This window comes from Ptychodera flava, chromosome 19, assembly GCF_041260155.1.
Source record: "Ptychodera flava strain L36383 chromosome 19, AS_Pfla_20210202, whole genome shotgun sequence".
Lineage (NCBI taxonomy): Eukaryota > Metazoa > Hemichordata > Enteropneusta > Ptychoderidae > Ptychodera > Ptychodera flava.
The window spans coordinates 37,636,848-37,656,265 of NC_091946.1; the positions used below are offsets into that span (position 1 = coordinate 37,636,848).

The following is a 19,418-nucleotide window of genomic DNA, read 5'->3' on the forward strand; positions in this document are numbered from 1 at the left end:
GTACATTTAAATACAAACTGTATTGACTACTATGAAAGGGATCTGGTATATAAATGCGTATCACAAAAATTGAATTGAATATTATAATATGACAGAGACCTGGTATAGATCAAGGCAATATGCTCACTGGTCACTGTTCCCTTCTTCCAGACTCAAAGCCCATAATTGTCTGCATTATGTCATATGCTTTGGTGTACCTACTTTCAAAGCACAATATAATACGTGTCTTGTACCATTTTTTTTTAATTATGCAGGGTGACCCTTCGAGGGAGATATAAAAAGCAGTACGCCCACTCTGTCTTCTTGTTTTAATGTTTGCATATGTGAAGTGTATGCGTGGGATGATGGTATAAGTACAGTCTGCGCCCTGGAAAATGAGAACACGTCAGTGTCATCCCTAGGCTCAGAGAAGGCAAGTACTTGAGTCTTAGCTTTTGTCTTTCATCCGCACCCTCTCATGCCAGGTAAGCCGCTGGTTTTCATATTAAATTGACAATCGTGGAAGTTGAAGTTACATGCATGTTTTGTGCTGGTTGGATTTCTTTCTATTGAGTAGGACTGTTATTTGATAAATATGCAAAGTTTATAGTTACAAGATCATAACATTCTCTGAGAATTACTGTGCAGCATATGCTGTGTGCTATATGGACAGATACACAGTATACTGTGCAGCATATGCTGTGTGCTATATGGACAGATACACAGTATACTGTGCAGCATATGCTGTGTGCTATATCATATATGGACAGATACACAGTATACTGTGCAGCATATGCTGTGTGCTATATGGACAGATACATAGTATACTGTGCAGCATATGCTGTGTGCTATATGGACAGATATATAGTATACTGTGCAGCATATGCTGTGTGCTATATGGACAGATACCGTATATAGTATCTGTGCAGCATATGCTGTGTGCTATATGGACAGATATATAGTATACTGTGCAGCATATGCTGTGTGCTACATGGACAGATACATAGTATACTGTGCAGCATATGCTGTGTGCTACATGGACAGATACATAGTATACTGTGCAGCATATGCTGTGTGCTATATGGACAGATACATAGTATACTGTGCAGCATATGCCGTGTGCTATATGGACAGATACACAGTATACTGTGCAGCATATGCTGTGTGCTATATGGACAGATACACAGTATACTGTGCAGCATATGCCGTGTGCTATATGGACAGATACACAGTATACTGTGCAGCATATGCTGTGTGCTACATGGACAGATACACAGTATACTGTGCAGCATAGCTGTGTGCTATATGGACAGATACACAGTATCCTGTGCAGCATATGCTGTGTGCTATATGGACAGATACACAGTATCCTGTGCAGCATATGCTGTGTGCTATATGGACAGATACACAGTATACTGTGCAGCATATGCTGTGTGCTACATGGACAGATATATAGTATACTGTGCAGCATATGCTGTGTGCTATATGGACAGATACCGTATATAGTATCCTGTGCAGCATATGCTGTGTGCTATATGGACAGATACCGTATATAGTATCCTGTGCAGCATATGCTGTGTGCTATATGGACAGATACACAGTATACTGTGCAGCATATGCTGTGTGCTATATGGACAGATACACAGTATACTGTGCAGCATATGCTGTGTGCTATATGGACAGATACACAGTATCCTGTGCAGCATATGCTGTGTGCTATATGGACAGATACACAGTATACTGTGCAGCATATGCTGTGTGCTATATGGACAGATACACAGTATACTGTGCAGCATATGCTGTGTGCTATATGGACAGATATATAGTATCCTAGCTGTGCAGCATATGCTGTGTGCTACATGGACAGATACACAGTATCCTTTTTCCAACATGATTTCATCCAATACATCAGTTCAGCTTATGTATCTTCAAATTTCCTCAGTTCAAACTAATGTCAATGGGAAACTGAGTGATATTTTTCTTTTTGATTCGCAACCATGCATATTCCTCTTGTAAGTTTTTACTGAAAAGCTGTAATATTAAAATAGGATTATTTTGCAGATATGAAGTTTCCTAAAATTTGAGTGAATTTCATGTACAGTACTCTCAGTTTTGCAGAACACGGTGTTCAACTTAGGTAATGCCTATTTTCAGACCATTATTGAACAATCATTCAAAAGCATGTGCATAGACAAATTCTTAGTCTGGGTGGTTGTAAGTTTCATTAAAATCTGGACTTGTTTCTGATTCCAAGCATTTACCTGACTGAACAGCTATGAAATATTTTGCCAAATGGCAAACATATTGTATTTTTAATTACTGTATTCTTTCTAATAATATCAATACCTGGTTACAAAACAGACATTAAACAGAATTTAAGGATAATACAAATAAAGGATAAGATAAAATATTAGTAGGGACTAGGGAACAGCTGGCATAATATTGTGTTGTCTTCAAAACAGCTGTGAGTATCAGAGAGTTGATGCATACAGATATTAATGTCTATTTTCAATGTAAAAGCATGGCTTACAGACAACATACGTCTCTCCTGTGTGCAACATTTCAGGGCTATTTTTGTCCATAATTATTTACTTGTTTAATTATTTGTTGATTTGTTTTTGTTCTTGCTATTCATCTAAAGTTGTATGGGTTGCTTCAGACTAAATCTGATACCATTTCTAATGCATGGTAAAATCTGAGGGAATTCAATAAAGGTGCAGAAATAGCCTAGTTTAAAACTACATTCCACTTTAATTCGCTGGTAATATTTCCACACATGGATGTGAAATTTTGCCAATTTGCCGATGTCGCTATCTGTAATCCATTTGCCCTGTCATGCATTACTCAATCTATGGAAAGAAAAAGATATCCCGCATGTTAAACCTAGAAATCAACAAAATTGTTTTTATAAAATAACACTTGAAAATTTTAATTAGCTCCTATGATGAAACAGGTGCAACATACATCAAACTGGCAATTCAAATTTTTATAAAATAAAGATTGCAAATTTTAATTTAATCCTGTTGTAAAAATGTATCTTACTCAGGTCTCAACTCAGCTATAAATTTAATTATTTTGTCAAAAAGCTTACAAATTTTAATCAGGGATGTCCATTTTTTAATAAAGTATTCTCCATTACTTGACCATGTTGTATAGACAGTAAGTGTTGTACATTTTAAGCATTGCTGGCCCTATTGTACACGTACTTGTACTTTAAAGCAGAATGTAAAAGCAACTACAGCGATGAAAATCACAGCCCTACAAAACACAATTACAGTAAATGGTTAGCCTTATACTGCTGATTGGCACAATTTGTTATTTTTTGAGTTTTTGAAAAGGTCAGGATGAAATAAAACTCTTGTTTCTACATTTATTCATCTTTGCATGAGTACATTGGCCTTTTCTTAATAAATATTTAATATGGTTCATTTTATCTTTGTCTCTTTCTCAACCAATAAATTAATTACATTGGTAAATTGAAAAGAGAGTGGCTCATCCATACATGTCTGCCTTATTCAAAATATTTCAAATTTAGTCAGAGGAGAGTTCGTTGAACTCTGTGCTATCTATATCATTTCCATAGCAACTAAGCAGTATTCTGCACTGCTCAGAGAAAAAAAAATTATGTGTATATATATATATATATATATATATATATATATATATATATATATATATATATATATATATATATATATATATATATATATTTTTGTAAGAAATGTCTAATAGGATTAGCATTGTAAGTCCACAGAACATCTGATGAAAACAACAGTGCCAGACCTGTAGTGTTTGTTTCTGTGCATGATGTAAGCCAGTGTTTCCCTACCCCCTGCACAGTATCAATATGCGGCTAAGATTGAGTTTGGCAAGGATATAATTGTCCTAAAATCTGTAGAGGTTGTGAAGCAAAATGTCATGATGTTGCCATTTTCAAGATTCAGGCAGCTAAGGTCCACATGATAATATTGAACCTTATTCAAACTGAGCACAACTGTAATGTAAAGTTGTATATAACCCTACAACCAGCAACTTAGCACGATGTAATGTAAAGTTGTGTATATCCCTTACAACCAGCAAATTTATCTTTAATAAAACATACCGGTATATCCAACTTGTTGATTGTATATGCCTTACAATGTCTTCAGTTACAATTTCCATGAAAATATTGTCCACAGAAGCAAATAGCAAATTCATGGCTGTGTATTTATTACACATATTGACAGTGGTCTGCTCCATTGTCTATGGTCATTATCACCTTCAAGAGGCCATTTCAATGAATCACAGATTTTACAAATGGCATTTCCTTTGGCCAGTGACCTTTGACTTCTTCCAGCCAAAGTACTGTAGTATTTGAACACATCTGAGGAAAGACTGATGAACTATGACCTGAACCAGCTTCAATAAAGAAAAATAAAGCTGGACAGCAATTTCATTTTGACATGTACCGGTACATTACTGCTTCAATACGGCAAGATGAAACATGATTGAGATATGAAAAGCAAACTTAATTTTCTACATTCAGAGCAATAATATATGAAAAACAAAATTTAATATTTCCATTTCCATTCATAATCATGTTTTAAAAATTAATACACAATCATTAATATTTATACACACATTTGAAAATTTACTGTCTCAATGTTTAACATGAGACACACTCAGACACTGAATAATAAATTCGCATTGATGTAGCTGCATATTTACACGTTGATTATAATGCCAATTTAAGTGTCCCAATTAGCAGGCTGATACTTTATTGGACACTTTAGTTGAATTGTTTACAAACCATTGAGGTTTTGTAAAGCAATTGCTGCTATGCAATTACTTCAAGTACACACTGAGGGGTTTTCATCACAGAAACGAAGGGGACTCAGTCGTCTTTGATCAGAAAAAATATCACTCCTTGCTTGGCAACAATAGCATTTTGTAATGACATGTCAATCATTGCTCTAGATGTTTGTTATCAAACATGGTAACACACGCCTGACTGAGTGTCAAATTTGAATTAATTCATCCATGTTGCATGCATGGAAATCTGTCATTTCTGATCTTGTCATATGAGCTGTTCAAAATTGTACATCTGATATTTTCCACAGTAGCCAATCCATCTTAGTGCATCTTTTACCAATGTGCAGTATCTGCAAGTGTAATGTGAGATTTTTTTATTCAATTCATAGCCATGTGATAGAATGATAACATCAACGATCAGTGACTGATGACTTTTCATTAAGTATTTTTTTTTTGGATTTAACACTGCTTCTTGGTCCACTGGGATACGTAGTTTATACAGAAGACATAGCTTCATGACTTTGACACTCAGAAATTACATTGTACTGACAGCTGTTAATTGCTGCTGGTCTGGTCACACATGAGTAATAAACTTGGTATAAATTCCTACAAAACCATGACTCGTAAGGCAAATATTACACATCACTCAGGAAACTTCACTTCAGATCAAAATAACTGTGAAATATTTCAGGTCAAATTGTTCATAGTGCACCAATTTCCTGTGTGATATTTGCTGAATTCCCCCTCCTCTGAAAAGATCAAGATAATTGAACTGAGAAGCAGTCTATGTGAAACTCAATCACTCACATAACGGGCAAGAGTAGAGTAATCACCTTACAGTAACTGCCAGTACTTTCTCATGTAATTATATTTTAATATTTCTAATGGCAAATGTTTTATGGCAGAGACAAAATATTTTATTAGTTGGACTGATACAATGTTGTCATTTAACCTTGCCAGATTATTGACTTCCCAATCAATTAATCAATCAATCAATCAATCAATCAATCAATCAATCAATCAATGCTACTTCATCAGCCACACTACCTCTGCCATAGAATATCAGCACACACAATTATATTAAAAGTCTCATTACAATTGAACATACAAGTACATACTTGCTAACAGAACACATGGTTCCCAACTCAGTAATGAGTACATATACTTCTGATAGTGTTCTCTAGCACATTATATGGTTTGCCTGCCACTTGGTAAATATGTTCTCTCACTTCAACTAGCAAAGACCAGTGGAAATAGAAATGTAAATAGAAAACTTGTCATGAATGGAATATTGAAGAGGTGTTTATAATTAGGTGCCATTCTAATGCTGCACCTGAATCACCACAGACAATTATCACTTAAATGCTTTTCATTGCCTGTTTTTAATTTAGATCTAAATATGTCTATAGTCAAGTTTTATTTACTTACTCACATACCCCCTCCCCATCCCCAACCCCCACACACACCGGTATATTAATATGAGAGCGAGAATGATAGAACAATTCAAAATCATCAAAATGATCGCTAAACAGTGACTCATTCATTCTTGATATATTTTCCGGTATGACTAATTTCAAATTTCAAGTAATTTCAATTCCACACAAGTAATTAAAATTGTTCCTAGGAATTACCAGTTCTACCTTTTGGAAATTTGCAATTTTTAAAATCCCCTTTAGCAGCAAAATAATATACTGCTGTAATGCTTTCACTGTTTTATTTCAGATAAATTTTATTCCACTTCTTGCCAAGCATCCATGAATTCTATCATTTGAAGCATGCTATTTCTGTTTTAGAATGCACGATCTACTGTATCCTTCATGATTATATGATAAGTATAATAATAGCTACTATAATACAGAACTCTGATTACAGAACAGTATCAACTAATCTTCATTTCCAAATTCTTCTACAACAATTTTCCTCTTTATGGGTCCAGCTTTACCACAGAAAACTATGGAGTTTGATTCAAAAGACTGAAAAAATCTCCAAAGTTGCGGCTAATTATCCCTTTGAATCAAATGTTTCATCAGTAACTGTGTTCTTGTTTCACTAATAAACTCATTGAAACAACACTTATTGTTTGTTTCTCTCTTTGTTTCTAATTGTCATAATATTGTTTGAAGAATTCATAAAAAGAATTGCCTGCTACCTCTGTTGCATTGCAAAAAAACAAAATAAATTGTTATTCTTTCATGGCTCAAGAAAATTTTGTTCAAAAATCATCCATTGTGTAATTCAGCTTCTTAAATCTTTAAATTTAAAGTTCAACTTTTGTTCAGAAATGTGACAATAACATTCTAGTACTTTATCATTGTCAAACTCCCTTTATAGAATCGACAGAGATGCTATTAATAAACTGGCAATGTCTATACATCCAGTAGCATTCTGGTGAATCATGCGGGATTTAGTTTCATTACAGTTAGTACCCTGAAGAGAGCATGGTCAAATCACGATATCACGTATTTCACAAACTGCGATTATCAATTATGAATTTACGAGTAACCACTGATTGTAATTACACATATATCATGCCGTAATACCCACTCTACACCCACAAACCTGACCTTTGTGGCAATTGTCTCTTTCAACATCAATTATCTTATCTTGCACTGTCAATGCTTCATGTCATTTGCGTTCATCTACAATTTGAAGCAAAATCACACATCACCCCATATAATTCAACTTCCCACAGAGTGCCATTGTTTGATGCTAACACATCTGAAATGACCAGCATCACTGTCAACAACATCCTTACGCTTCATCCTGCCCACACTGAGACGAATCCTTTCAATTTTCCTGCCTTGGCAAATTATGAAAACAGCAGGCTGTTGACAAGAAAAAATCTATTAACATTTTGTGCTTGGGAGCGCTAATTATTCCTTTAATACTGATGTCAAAACATTAATGTCACCGGAAAGCATGACTAATATACAGCAGTGCGTCAGCAGTTGCTCTCATTCTGCATCTTGGTGACTTGCAGACTGTATAGAAAGGAAAACTACACACCATCTTTAAAAGAGCTATCCCGCTGTACCAACTGCCAATCATATTCCCATGCTGCATCTCAGCAGATCGCTTGGTAAGATCATTGAGTGAGTACATTGTTTCAAGTTAAACCGCTGCCCAGTTAACTTCTGTACAGTCATTACCATCAGATGGTGAGTAACACAATCTAGACGATGTGATATATTGTTGATTTTGGATCAAAGTTATCTCACAATTGTTACAACGAAGATGAGTTGTCAGGATGCTTCAAATACTTTAACAATGCTGCATCAAAACATCAGTATAGGTCAACTTACTGAGATGGCAATGTGAATTCTTTGAAGTTTAACTCTTCTCACAGGTGGACACAAATGGCATTTTACAAAGCTGTCTCTCTATTGTTTTATCTGTCAGGAATATTCTTCTCACTTGTCCAGAAACTCCAATGAGGTCAAAGTCAGGGATGTAGAAAATAGCTGGCAGCAAGCAAAAGCAACTGGCTGTCAGCTAAACTTTGCCGGCTGTGAAAATATAGTTTTGGTAAAAAGTCAGGACATTTTGCACAAACTTAATGTGCATGTTCACTACTTATAACTGCCTGTACTTTTCTTTTTGCCATCTGTAACCAAAATTTTCTACATCTCTGAAAGTGATGTATCAGCATTGTTTTCAAACTTTCTTTAATCCCCTTGACCCATAACTTTTGTTATAGAGGTACTTCGCTTGAAAGTACAAGTTACACACACACTGCACAGAATACAGTGTGTCAGATCAGTACGCACTATGTACAGTTAATAACAGTTTGATGGACAGTATGTTGTCCAATATTGATGGTATTTGTCCATGAATACTATGTACATACAAAAAAGCGGTTAAGTATGAAAATAGGATGATGGAAGATGGAATGAAATGGGATTGAATTAACTTTTCACACTACCCCGGGGTAAAAAGAAATACTCAAACAATCAGATTGGAGATGGATTAGTACAGAAGGCAGTATTGAAACAGTTGATTGATTCCATCTTCTACATTAGACTCTATTTTTAGAATGTTAATAAGTCTTTTAGGACTTGACAGTCATGTGTTTGGGTAAAAAGTACCAACACGTCAATTGTCAGCACTGTTTGTGCCACTTTCAATACAATAAATATCTATTCCCAAGTAACACCAGGGGTCACAATTCTGCTTTTATTCAAATCAGATTTTTATTTCGACAAAAATATACTCACGAATGTAGTAAACACTCAAATTAAACAATATGTGTTATGATCATATGACAAAAATATGGGAGAAGTATGTCTGAAATTTTAAGTGACTATCTAGATACTGTTTTTTGACAGCATAAGAATACATGCTTGTGTTACAGTTACATGCTTATGTCTGAACACTTGGTGTAATTCAAGCTATCTATGTCTCACCGTGTTTAAAATAAGCCATCTGGAGTCCAAAGTAAAAAGCCAACAATCATTTGTACTCCTTGGAATTATTGATATATTCACTCTTGTTCAGTCTACTGGGCAGTTTATTTTTTTCCTCAATGGCTTGCATGTCACTGAGTTTATTTGTACCGATATATCAGTGAAGAAATGAGCTCTGCATCAGACTGGACAACTGTGAATGTGTTGGTTGTCGCCTTGGATTGTAAATAATGCTGTTTGCAATTCTCTTAAAATAGATCATCAGAATACCAAGAAATATTACACCTTTAACATGCTTCAGCATGTGCCATGGCGCTTCGGCAGTGATTTCTGCATTTTTGGTGTATCTATCAATATAGACGGTTTGTCATCCCTGCATGATAGTTTACTACATCATTACAGCAAAGCCAGCCACTACCACTCATGGCAATTGTAACTTTGACCACAATTTTGGCTAGATTCTAAGGACAAAATGGAGACATTAACTAAGGTTAGTAGTAGGCCTCATCAAAATGGAAAAACTTAAACCTCCACTCAAACTTTCTATAAGTAAATCTTAAATCATTCCCATTTCGAAATCATGAAAAAAAATGAGGTGTCATCGCGCAAAAGCACTTGAAATTCAAAGTGGCTGCCATCCCTATGTTAACACTGTCGGGAAAAAATAAATTTTTGATTTTCATAAATATATATCAGTGATAATTTTAGTTACCAAATGAGCATCAAAGTGATCCTCCACAGGTAGAAGACAGAAACAGTATTGTAAAGTTTTAGAGTCCAATATTCTATCTTAATATAATAATTCTACGTCATCTTTCAAATTCAATGTAGGTAACAATTATTTTTATCATTAGTCAACATTGATCGGTGGAGATTCAGATCGGTCATTGAATGAAAATTTTTGAAAGAAATTTTCCTCAATGAACTGGAATGCTTGTGTTAAAATTTGCATGCTACCAAAATTAGACCAATGTTTAATATCATCTAAAATGTAGTAGAGGGAAAAAACATGATTAATAGTTGCTGAGCTTTCCCACTTTTAGTGTTTTACCTTTACCTGTGAACTTTTCCAACACCTTATATCCCTCAACAGGGACTGCCTATCAGCTATGACATATTGAGTTCATGTCTGCAGGACTTGTTAAGCATTCTAATAAAGTAATGTGTTACTCTCAAGAGTTGAGTGTGGGCACAAGTGGTTGCCACTACAGAAAATTTGCATTCCTCATCAGAGACTAAATCCACAGTACCAAAGAGCCATAGGGTGCTATCAGTCATAGCAAGAGTGTAAAAATTAATAAATTTATGATTATGAATACTGTTGACAAAAATGAAATACTTCTGTCATTATTGTACACATACAAAAGTACCAGGCTGCATTCAAATCTTGAATAATGATCACTTTCCATGCCAAATTCACGTAGGTGTAGTACAGACCTTGTTATTGATAAATTTATGATTATTAATATTCTTGAAAAAAAATCAATAATTTCTGTCATTATTGTAAACTTACATAACTACACTACAGCACTTGAATAATAAATGTTTTCATTAATTGCTGAATCATGTAGGCAATTCAGCAGTTAATGACAGAAATGTTAATTTTTTATCAAGAATATTCAGAATCATAAATTTATTAATAACAGTATCTATAATACAACTGAGCGAATTTGGCATGGAAACTGACATCATTCAGGATTCAAGTGCAGGGGGTACTTACCGGTATGTAAGTATACAATAATGACAGAAATATTTAATTTTTATCAAAAGTATTCATGATCATAAATTTATTATTACTCTTGCTATGACTGATAATGCTTTATGGCCCAGTGCAGTACCTCGGTCAACCTAATTTCACACAATAATTTTTATATTTGTCTTCTTGGTACTTTCAACTTGCTAAAATAAAGCTGTTTGAAAGGAGAACATTTTGGAATAGGCTACCAGTACATGACCAAATCTGAAAAGAAACACTTCATATTTGTATGGCAACACTCCAACGGTTAGTGCTTCCGATTACAAGATGCATGCACCATAATAAAACATATGGGCCCTCATGTGGCATGCATAACAACTATTCACTGTGCATAGCTGAATTGAATTCTGGCAGATTTTTCAAGCTTTATTCCTGGGATAAAGAAACCACTGACTGGCATATTTTACTCACTCATTAAGTCTGAAAAGGACACACGCTGGTACAATGATTTATGCTTCCATACTCTACTGCATGCCTCTCTCTTTGCAACGATTATTTTGGATATAAAAGTACTCACTTATTTTCCACTTAGGAATGCAAAACAGCTGGAAAAAAGGAGCGATAAAATTCCTACTCTGACGCTTTGAGTCATTCAGTTTTTTATGGCAGTGCCAACTACGAATTCATACTCAGTGGAAAGGTTTCAATATGCTACAGTGTTACTGGTGACAAGCTGTTTGAGTTATACAGCTTAAAGTGTGTACAACATACAAATTAGGTGTAATACAATATGTTGGTAATCTTCTGTCGTCCATGTGTACAGTCACTTGTAAAGTGTAAAATTAATATTTCAAAACATACTTCTCGCAAATTTTAAATTGTAAAGATTGCTACCTCCACTGCAGCATTAATCTTTCAGTCACTTTGAATGCCAAAAGAGAAACACACAAAGATTTGAAATAAAAAAAACAAAAAACTGAGAGTTCACTGAAATTTCACTTTTGTGTCTTGATTGTGATCTCAAATTTTAGAAAGAAACTGGGTTTCAAATATTGCACATAAAGCTTGCTGAATTTTGTATTGTCTATGATAACACTTTGTCACAATCTGATTAAATGTCTTTTCCAGAAACATTTAGAATTACAAGAGCATTCAAGACATGTCAACACGCTAAAATCATACCATCACTTTTGTTCTTATTAAATTTGCATTTTTACTGACATACACCTGTTCTGTTTGATATTAAAGATTTGCAGCATCAAAGATTTCTATTTTAAAGCCATACTTCAAATTTTATGGCAGACATGAGCTGGAAAGAAAATAAGGAAAGCTTGTAAAACCTTCACAGTGTTTCGTGAAGCGTCAGGAATTTCAATGAACTTTTTATGCTATTACCAAACTTTAACAAGAAAGAGTGACGTGATTCACAGTGTCTGAAATGACACTTATACAACCATTCCTGCTCAAACTTTTCTCAATACGACAGTTCATTTTTGTCCACCTGCCTGATTATCCCTTATCACACACTATCTGAAATCTCAAAGGAAAATTACTCCCAATCGTCAAATCTACATTTCATTTGAATTCATCGGTGTCACTATCAAAGAATTCATCAGTTCTGCTCTCTCACATGTGAAGAATACATACAATTTTACCTTGGGTCAGAAGTGTATCAACTCTGCATGGTTTGAAGTCCCTCCTTGCAGTGTATGACAAACACACAACTTACACTAGCAAAGTAGGCGCTGCACTCAAAGCCACTCAGCCACATCCCTAGCTATGAAAAGTGACAGTTCAATATCAATAGTATTGGCGTATGTTGTGACAATTCCTGAGATGATACTTCACAAGGCAACACTTCACCAACACAATGCCATCCAGCAAGGTTTATATTTCAGATTGAATGTTATCCAACCACAGAAAATCCCGACATAGTAGTAGATCTCTTTTCAATTTCACTTGCCACCAACAATCAAACCGATTTCTCAGTTCCCTGTGGTTTGGCATCCCTTCACAAAGTACAAATTTCAATGTCTGCAAAATTTTCCGAGAAAACATTTACACCTTTGAAATGTGAATAGTTTCTGTTAATATACCGGTAGATGGGTTGACAGCAAATTATCCTGCTTCCTGATCAGTACAGCCTGGTCTCTCATGATGTTTAGAAATCCGTGGAGAGAGAGATATATATAGATATATATATATATATATATATATATATATATATATATATATATATATATATATATATATATATATATATATATATATATATATATATATATATATATATATATATATATATATATATATATATACCTTTGGCGAGTTCAAGACCTATACATTAAAGAAACTCAGTCACCTGCCGGTACAACATATCTGTGGCAGCAAATAATAGATCTTCACTTGGATTGGCATGCATAAACATGATTGCTTGCCACAAAATAATGTACAGTGAGAGTGACATTCTTTTACTAAACATGGTAAACACACCTTTCTTTACCATATAGGGATGTATGTTCATATATCTTTTCTTACCATATAAGGATACATCAAACTTTCTTACCATATAAGGACATATGCAAATTTGGAGTGACTAAGTAGCTTTAAAGGGATAATAGGTGTAACTTTTGATGTTTTCAGTATTTTTGCTCTAGAATAGAAAACAAGCAATTTTTCTTTTTCTGAAAACTATGTGCAAGTAAGTGATGTTAGCCCCATAAAAACATAATTCAGTAATCAACAATATCACCGGACTCCACTCACATAGAGACTGTGCAGCTGTGTTGACAAGTTGAAAACTCAGGTATTATGACATGAGTTTGGGGGAAGAATTTAAAGAAACGGTATTTCATAAACAGAACAAAAATACTGAAATAACATAAAAAAATTACAGCCAAATGAGCTATAATTGAAATAAAAAGTGTACATTATGTACTAAGCTCCTTGCTCAATGTACGTAGAGAAGAAAATGCAGGTAAGCTGGATTACCCTTTATTGGCTTGCAGTTAAGTTTAATATGCAAAAAGTAGGATATCCTGCTTTTGATTTCTTGAAATAACCCTGTGACCTCCATCAACGTCACGGCAACCATTAGGCTTCACAGCGCAAGCATAATTTCAGTTCGAGTGTCAATTTTTCTGACTCTCCAGAGCTTTATGGCCTTAAAATTATGTGTGGAAAAAAGGATGAGTGTTGACAGATATACTGTAGCTACTGACCCATGGTTAAGTATGAATGCATGAAAACCTTTGAGGCTGAACACGTCTCTATACGTGAGATCATGTATTTCCACAATTAGCCCAGCCTGCTGGCAATAAAAGAGTATTCGACTCGGGCAGATCTGTAGAAGCGTTCCCTATGGTCAAATAATTTATTGCTGAATGGCTGTCTTCAGTATGTACTCAAGAGTATACGGTAACTGCTATAAAGACAAGTAACACGCACTGGAAGACAGGAAGTTTGCAGTTTTTGAATGCTGATGAAACCAGTCTCTAGTTTGAAAGTTAGAACTTCAAATATTTTGAGTGAGTGTAGAACCATGATGTCACCTAATTATGTTCATGTAATGAGCAAACAATTATTACAAAGTAACATACATTCTGTGTAAGTCACATGACCAAGCCATGATAAATGTGAAACTTGAAAAAGGGATAAAATACTAAAATATTGACCTTTGTCTCAAACCTTAAAGAACGATACTAGTGTTAACTGGATAATGTAAAATTTAAATAATTACCAAAGTAAAAACAAGACCTCTCGACATAGAACTCTAGACTGCTTTGCTCTGAATTTGTTGAAGCAGGAGCAGTCATTGAGAATTACTTTAAGGGATCTTGGAATGGGAGATGAGAAAAATGGGAAAAATCGATGGTAAAACTTGCTGCCATGTTGGTCTATGAAAACAAAATATTCAAGTAAAGGTCAGCTTGACCTGTTCATTCCCATTTCCAGTAAACTGATCCACAATCGCCATTGACAACAATTGGTTTGGGCCAAACCATGGTGGTGAAAGGGTTACAAAGTGTGTAAATTAGAAAAGGGATTTGCATAGTCATTGAAAATATGAATTCAAAATTCACCAAATATTGAGACTTGAAAAAAACTTTGCATGATGGAATCCTTGTCAAATCTCCCTTATCTAATAGTCCACCACCACTAGGGAAACTCAACTTTGGCTTACATGGACTGATGGGAATAAGGACAAACATAGCCCTGTCTTTCTGCTGATGAGTAGCTTATTGAGAAATTGCAGACTGTCTTATCCAACAAAAGAAACCTATAAATAATCATGGGAAGTAAATTCCTAAGTCTAGTGGGATTTCCTGTGAAAAAAGATACTTCAGCAGCAATTTAGATAGACTGTCCTTGGGTGTATCACAATTTAGATAGACTGTCATTGGGTGTATCACAATTTAGATAGACTGTCCTTGGGTGTATCACAATTTAGATAGACTGTCATTGGGTGTATCACAATTTAGATAGACTGTCATTGGGTGTATCACAATTTAGGTAGACTATCATTGGGTGTATCACAATTTAGGTAGACTAGTATCACAATTTAGGTAGACTATCATTGGGTGTATCACAATTTAGATAGACTGTCCTTGGGTGTATCACAATTTAGGTAGACTATCATTGGGTGTATCACAATTTAGGTAGACTAGTATCACAATTTAGGTAGACTATCATTGGGTGTATCACAATTTAGATAGACTGTCCTTGGGTGTATCACAATTTAGGTAGACTATCATTGGGTGTATCACAATTTAGGTAGACTGTAATTGGGTGTATCACATATCACTTTTCATTATAATACTTCAATGTTATTCTTTCCCCAAAGATAGATTGGATGAACGGCATCCTCAGGAAAGCAGTTACCATTTTGTTGTTGGAAAATTTCTATAGGATGTGGTGATGATTCACATTTTGTAGCGATCCAATGAGAAGGCCTTTCCTAAAGCTCTTCGGTCAATTTGACATATGTCAGTAAAATTAACTCATCTAAATTTACAGTTTTAGACGGATTTACTGTACATGCTCTATATAACAGCAAAGGTTTTGACAATTCAAATTTTCTAATAGTATATCCCTTACACTATCAGCTTTAGTACATTCCATTGTCTGTATTACAAGCAAAATCTTGCTCTTCAAACACAGTTTATATCAAATTACACTTGCATTTGAAGGAAAATGTAATTTTATTCATTGGAAGAAAAATTGTAATTTTATTCGTTGGGAGAAAAATTTTAATTTTATCCATGAGAAGAAAAATTTTAATTTTATTCATTGGAGGCCTTGCAAAATGGACAAAGTGTTAGAACTGATAATTAGAAATCGACTTTTCCAGACTCTATAATGAAATCTGTTACATTATTATTACTAATGACATAATTGAAAGCAAAATATCTTCATTTGTACTATACAATACTGATCTTTCACACACACACACACACACAGAAAGTTCAAAGAGACAGTATCTTGTCACAATGTTTTAGTATCTCCTACGTCCTGCTTGGCTGCTTAAACCAATGAATCACCTAACTATTGGGTGCTATGAGTGAAATACACATTGACAATAATATTAGAACTTTATTCATAGATTGTACCATCAGAAAAATTACAGGTTGCCACCATAAGCATCTTTATCTTCAAACTCACCTAAATCTATCCTTTTTTAGCACACTTTATTCTCAAATATTTTATGTGAAATGTAACAGAAATCCTTAATTGAAATTTCATTCCTTACGGTATCGGGATTAAAATTACAGTCGTAAAGCTCTCAATAACATAAAGTAACACTCTGAAAAAAAGACACAAACAATATAAAATGTAAACATAAATGAAAATTATTAAAAATATATAGATGTATATAAATGCATGAATAATTGATGTATATAAAATGTGTGAATAAATATGGGTTATATATATTATTGGAGGTTAGTTTAAGCTTTAGTAAAAGACATTCATGTGTGACATGAATGGACAAAATCATTGTAATATGAATATATTTTCACAAGTATTTCCAAGTGTTAGTTATTTGTTGCTTATTTTAAAACATTTTGAGCTATCAGCTGTCAGGTTAGCATTCTGCCTCTGCAAGGTAAGCATAGGAAAACAGCCCACACAGCTGAAACTACCCAGGTTAGCTGCAGTTTTGTTTTCCTAGAAGATGTCACATGATTAACAAGACAAATAAAAGGCAATGGTTTTTCTTTAGCTGACCTAGGGGGTTAAAGCTACAATTGGCTTGACTCTTCTCAAATCCCTCTTTGCCTTTGAGAAACATCAGCAGAACTATCAGAGTCCTGACAATCTATACAGACGGACTTTTTAATGCATATCTACCGGGTACTGGTGAGTTATCTCTGCATGCTATACTCGATAATATCACTGCTTTCCCTACCAGATTTTTGTATGATCATATATTTGTGTTGGATGAGGGGCGCTGCTCAAATATTTTTAATAGTGATGTATTTCATCATGACATTGACTGTGTCAATGCAAATTTATCATGCATCAGTGTACCGGTACATTATTCTGGTAGCAGCTCTCCAGTTGGAAAAAAATCACTATCACAATTTGGTTCAGAGAGATTGAACCCTCTGTTATGGCAGTCAGCTTTAGATATATCATTTTATATATTACAGCTAGTGTATGGTAGAACACCTCCATGGTTTTGGAACCCTGTTACTCTACTGATCTTTTGTCTTCTAATATGATTGCATTGATATACCAAGGGAATCATGTGAACCCTGGTAACATGATGGATGAACCCTGGTAGATTTTACCAGGGTACCAGCCCTCAGCAGCTGTGCATGAAATATCCAACTATCTATCTTAAAGTTTTGAAAGCCATAATTTTTATCCTCGGCACTATCAGACATGTGCTGGCTGTCATATGAATCACAGCAGGGTGAACACCTGTGAGTTGAAAATCAAACTGTCATAAAAATGTCCCTGAATACTGCATGTGATATATCCCATAGTGAATCTTACCCTTTGAAGAATTTCAACCTGGGTTTTCGATATCTTTGAATAATTTAACTCAGATTAGAAGATTTGCTTTTCTAATAGCTTGCTTCATTATTCCTCAGGCCTCCAAAAAATTTATGTGCGTTTCCATGTAAATGTGCTGTCTTTTTTATTCTTTATCGGTAATAGGGCGCAACTGATTGAAAAAACAGCAAAAGTTGGAAAAAAATGCAATTTTCGGGTCAGAGGGTTTTAAACAGGATAAGTCAGGTTACTTAAAACACTCATACACACTTCATAGAAAAGTTCTGCTTTGCCTGTTTTTAGGTATGATATATCAAAACAGTCTTGTTTCTTCAAGGAATTATTTCAACCGGATGGACCTGAAATGTCATAAAATATTATACACATTTTACTAGTTAGCCGAACAGAGTTGGGAGTCAAGTTTTCATACTTCTGCAAATTAAATAACCCTCCTTAACATGGGTCAAAGTTCGTTTTCCAGGTCACTGACTTCTGAAAGAGAATTGATAGAATTGCTGAGTTGCCATGACACTGATTGAAGTGAGCAATTGTAACATTTTCTGAGTCAGAAAATTATGTATCCCACAGTGCACTCTGACCGATATTGTATAAAGCAGGTTAACAACACAGCACTCATTGACTTGTTCCTTATGGTTTTATGTCAGGTTCACAGACGGAGGGAGATTTTGAGGTCTGCTAAATATTCCATTGTTTAGATGATGGGCATAATATACTGAAAAATACCTTCACCAAGTGGTCATCATAAAATTGCTTAGAATCCTTCGTATTTACAAATTTCATAATTAATTACAGGTGTTGTATCATATAGTATATATCCTAAACCTTTTCAGTGATGTAATTTTTCCCATCAAAATTTTAGATAATAAGTGCAAAATTTTACCAATTTTTATCAATTTATTTAAAATATTTTTGACAATTTTGACCAAAGAGATATCACTTTTCATTGGCTAAGATTTTGGAAAAAATCTGAAACAAATCTTTCTGGATTATAAAGGTGACAAAAATTGATTTTGACACTCAAAGGGTAAAAAAGTCTTCCTTGTCAGATGTCATACTTGTATTTTTTTCCAAGAATACATTTCATTTTTTTCCAGACTTCAGCTTTTTTGTAGCATATACCTATTTCTTTGTTTTGATCGTCCTTGAGATGCAGTTTCGCACCCTCTATGAAATCTGATACTCTAGGGGTACACTCACAGCCACCCTCTATCATGCAGTGTGGGTGTCATAAGTTACTCTACAAATCTCTATGATTTGATTGGCTTTCATATTACCAGGAAATGATATGTGAGCTCCAGCTAGATCTCATAAATCAATGTCCCACATAAAAGCCGGCCATGTAGACTTTTTAATTTACGAGTCAATCATCTCCATACAAGGGATCCAGTTATTGCTATGATTTATCAATCTTACTGTATATTCTGCTTTTGTTGTCGGGTCATGCAGCTCAGACAATCAATTAAAAAAGGCCACTGACCTTAGTTTCTAAACGCTTTTCTGAGGATTCTCAATCAATCCAGTGTCTCAGA

General features: G+C 34.6%; 1 protein-coding gene and 1 long non-coding RNA gene across 2 annotated transcripts in view; one reads left to right on the top strand and one right to left on the bottom strand.

The window, feature by feature from the left end:
• The window catches only part of LOC139119453 (cAMP-dependent protein kinase catalytic subunit PRKX-like), a 203,719-nt gene that overhangs the window by 100,774 nt on the left and 83,527 nt on the right, over positions 1–19,418 (bottom strand). The window lies entirely within an intron of this gene.
• The window catches only part of LOC139119449 (uncharacterized), a 55,643-nt gene that overhangs the window by 26,154 nt on the left and 10,071 nt on the right, over positions 1–19,418 (top strand). Inside the window, exon 2 of the long non-coding RNA XR_011548935.1 lies at positions 255–464. This is a non-coding gene — a long non-coding RNA (uncharacterized lncRNA). The remainder of the gene's footprint in view (positions 1–254; positions 465–19,418) is intronic.